This window comes from Stylophora pistillata, chromosome 6, assembly GCF_964205215.1.
Source record: "Stylophora pistillata chromosome 6, jaStyPist1.2, whole genome shotgun sequence".
In the NCBI taxonomy this organism is placed as follows: domain Eukaryota; kingdom Metazoa; phylum Cnidaria; class Anthozoa; order Scleractinia; family Pocilloporidae; genus Stylophora; species Stylophora pistillata.
This window is the reverse complement of record NC_142524.1, coordinates 17,030,056-17,034,389: the sequence shown is the minus strand read 5'-3', so window position 1 is coordinate 17,034,389 and position 4,334 is coordinate 17,030,056.

Below are 4,334 nucleotides of genomic sequence, written 5' to 3'. Positions count from 1 at the left end.
ATGCACCCAACAGAGCGCCCTTGATTGAGTGTTGTATCAGACCAGACCAAAGAGATCACAACAGCCAATCAGGCGAAAGATGTCTCAAGTTGCCGAAAATAACTCAAAGTAAAACAAGCAAACTCCTAAGAGCGGGGCAAATCGCGACCAGATCGTCTCTACTTTGGTGGGATTAGGCCTCAGGCCCTTGTTCGTCAGGAGAGGCCCCATGAAATTTACCTCGCTCATCCTCAGCTTCATCTTGTCTGGGTTAAGGACAATGCCGCGGTCCTTGCACCTTTGAAGGAGATCTCGTAGACTCCTGTCGTGGTTTGCGGTGGCCTCTTCGTCGATCTCTCCAGTGCCATAAATGAGGATGTCGTCCGCGATGCGGACGACGGGTAGGTTTTCCAGTGCGTGAGTTAAATGATTCTGGGAAATCTCGGACGAGGGGGAGAGACCGAAGGGCAAACGAATCCATCTGTACCTTCCGTAGAGTGTTGCGAAGGTCGTGGGGACGCTGGACTCGGGGGAAAGGACACAGTGCCAGTATCCCGACTTGAGGTCAACTGTCGAGAATACTTTTGCTTTTGAGAGCTCCGGGAGTATGTTCTTAAGTACAGGAAGCCGATACCTTTCTCTCTTCATGGCGGTGTTAGGTGGCCTGGCGTCGATACAGCTTCTCAGCGCTCTAGATTTCTTCACAGCCACGGCCAGACTGCTAACCCATGGAGTGGGCTCATCGATTGGAGCTATGACCTCCAACTGCTGTAGTCGATCCAGTTCTTTCCTCAGTTTCACTTGGAGTGATGTTGGGACACGACGTGGAGGTGCCAAGACGGGAGTTGCGCCCTGTTCGACTTCAAGGTGAACTGTTCCTGGTATTGCTCCTAGCTCTCTTTGGAACACCTCTGGGTAGGCTGCTACTATTTCGTCAGCCGTCTGCACACTCTTAACCTTTGCCCTTGGTCGTTCAGGTGGTTTTGCGATCGTCAAGTTTTGAGTGCTGACAGCAATTAGACCCATCTGTTGAGCTGCCTTTACTCCAATGAGTGACTGTCAACGCCAAGGAATTCCACTGAGAACTTCTTCTTATTCTTTGGATTGTGAAGAATTAATCGACAGGAACCCAGTGGCTTTAGTGTTGTGTCGTTCCACATTTGTAGTGTCTTTGTGGTGGGTTCAAGCTTCTTATTAACCACAAGATCGGCGGAAATGTCATTCGCCGAGACGCTGCTGTCTATTTGAAATTTCACTTCTGTCTTGCCCACAAGCATCTCAGTGTAGATTACTTTTGGGTAATCATGTTCTTGCGCGACGGCGTGTATCATTTCCGGTTGTGCAACAATGCTTGTAATGTACTCCACGTCGCTGTCATCGGAGGATTCATCTCTCAAGTTGTACACTTTTCTATCTGGGAGTTGTGCAGGTTGTTGCGAAGTGATTTCTGCCACCGCACTTTGTACATTTCGCACCCCACGCTGGACACTTTCCTTTTTCGAAAGGATGTGCTTTGCCACAAAATTTACAGGTCTTCGTCTTCCCCGCGCGGCTTTTCTTAGACTTGTCATCACAGTAGCTTGAGGGCGGGTGTTTATCTTACACAGTGGGAACATCTTCGTTCGGGGCGCCCGAGATCGTTTTCAATTGCAAATTTGTTGCATCAGAACTCTTGCAAAGATCGATACACTTCGCCAGAGTGAGACTCCGTTCTTGTAGGAGCCGTTTGCGAGTGCGGTGATCTTGAATGCCCAGGACGATCCTGTCGCGAATGATCGAATCACGCATGCAGTCACAAAGATTGCATGTTTTCGCTAGTGTGCGAAGAGCGGTGACATAAGCATCGATGCTTTCCTTTTCCTGTTGATTTCTGGAGTTGAAAGTGTACCTTTCAAAGGTTTCGTTCAGTTCACCGATGGTGAATTCGTCGAACTTTTGTATTATCTTTCTCAGGTCATTTTTATCATCTGCACTGTCGAATTGGAAGCCGTTAAAAATCTTTAACGCATCAACACCGATACAGTGGAGAAACAATGCGACTTTGTACGCCGGCGGTTTCATCTCGAGTTGAGTAATGACCATGTAGTTGCTCCACATTTGTTTCCATACTTTCCAGTTGTCCGCCACATTCTCAGTCGTAACTAATTTTCCATGAAGCATTATTCCGGTCATCGCGCCAAAAGGCGGGTGTTGCACAACTCCCTGTGGTGCTTGTGTCTGTTGCGAAGAGCCAGGTGGTGGCGCCTCAGGCGCCGTTTCTGAGTCAGGCGTTGCTACACCAAGATGATTTCAACTGTCTTTTCGACTCTGTAAGTGGTAGGCGAAGGATTCGTTATCCTATTTCGCTGCCCCCCATGCTTCAAGATCCATTTAATCAATCATTCATTAGCATATAGCGTTGTAAAACAAAACAGATGTAACTCGATCTCAGTCTAGTTAAACACTAAAAGTGCATATAATCACGTGCATATTGTAACACGTGGCATGGTTGGTACCAATGTGCTTAAAAGTCAACTTGAAACAGGAGCGATAGCGAAGCCCTCTATTGCGTCTTCTGCAAAAGATTTAGGGCGTTTGATATCACCTTAAAGTGTGAAGATAGGTCCCTTGACAATCTTCACATGAAGTAGCCGGAACTCAAAAATCACCCACCAGCACTAATGATAAAATGAAATGCCGTCAGGGCACTCAAACAAAGTTTTCGATTCCACCCGGCTTTAAAAGCACGTGAGCCACCTGATTTTGCCCTTAAATATTTTAACAAGAGACCAATGAGTGTTATTTCATTATGCATTTTTTTTTTACAGGAATATTCTCCCGTCAGGCAGTGCATTTAGATAGCAGTAGTACTGAGTCGACAAAACGAACGTATTCGTATTCGAAACGCATCCATGCCATTTAATGATAGACGAAACAAAATTTGTGCTGTTTTGTAACTTATACTACGTCAAATGGCCATAACAAGGGCCTGAATTCTTAGACCATGATTTAAAATGCAGGACATAATTCATCTGTAATACGTACCTCTTCAGATTTAATGAAAATTTCAGTTTGACTCATCGATTCTCGCATTTTCTTCTTAAGTTTGAATTAGAAGGCTACTAACAATGATGTACATATTTCAATCGTAATGATTCGTGGCGGTACGTTAACAACTAAATTTACGTTATAGCAATAATCTTGAATTAATAAAGTTCTTTTGAGCCTTAGTAAAGTACTATTTGTAATTATACTGATTACCCAGAAACATTCAGGGAAAGTGGACCTCTGAAATGATTTCAGGCAGTGTCATAGATAAGTTGTAAAGTTGAACACAACAATAAGGTTGAAAAGCTGAACAAAGTAAAGTAATACTTGTTATTATACTGATTACCTTGAAACATTTAGGGAAAGTGGACCACTGTAAAGATTTCAGTTAGTATCATAATTAAGTTGCAAAGTTGAACACAGCAATAAGGTTAAAAAGCTGAACATATTGGCAGTGGGCTTAGTACAATGGCGATGATCAAAGCGAGTGGTGAAACAAATTGAAGAAGGGTTAAAACGTTTTTGACAATAGTTTTCTGTTACGCAACAATCCATACCTAGTCTCCTCTCGCAGCCGTTCTTTGTCTCGGGATCCCCGTGTCTCCCTCGCCACAAACGGCTGCTCGTGTTGACCAAACATACCATTCCAGCCGAATGACCAATCAGAGTGCCGCCTTCCGAAATCTGGAAGGCTCATAATATATCCATCTCGCCAATGCTTTTCAAAATGGCGGATATGAGCGAAGCTTTCAGCGTTGTCAGTGATTTTTTCAAAATTTCCGATTTAAATGAACATCAAAGTTGCAATTACAAAACCGGTTACAGAGAAGCAGGACGTCTTTGTTAATCTTCCAATTGGCTTCGTTAAATCTTTAATTTTTCAAAGTTGGCAGTGAGTGTTTGACTCTTTGACTAAAGAATCGGGTCACATTGTCCTTGTTTTATCGCCTCTGCTTACACTTATCGACGACCAGATACAAAATTTGAGAGCATTAGGGATGTCCTGTGTAAGTCTCAGTCATCTTGACACCGATAAAGAAATATCAGACGTGGAGAAGGGCTTCTTTCAAGTTGTTTACGCTACTCCCGAAGCGATTCTAAAGAAAAAGAGGTGGCGACAAATGTTGCATAACAATACTTACGCATCCCGAACAACTGCTCAAGGCTCAGTAGTTGAAGGAAACAAAGGGAATGGAATGTTTGGTCAACACGAGCAGCCGCTTGTGGGGAGGGAGACACAGGGATCCCAAGACAAAGAACGGCTGCGAGAGGAGACTAATGCATACCCCGTTTTTCGCAAAACGTAGCGATGAAAGAAATATCAATAC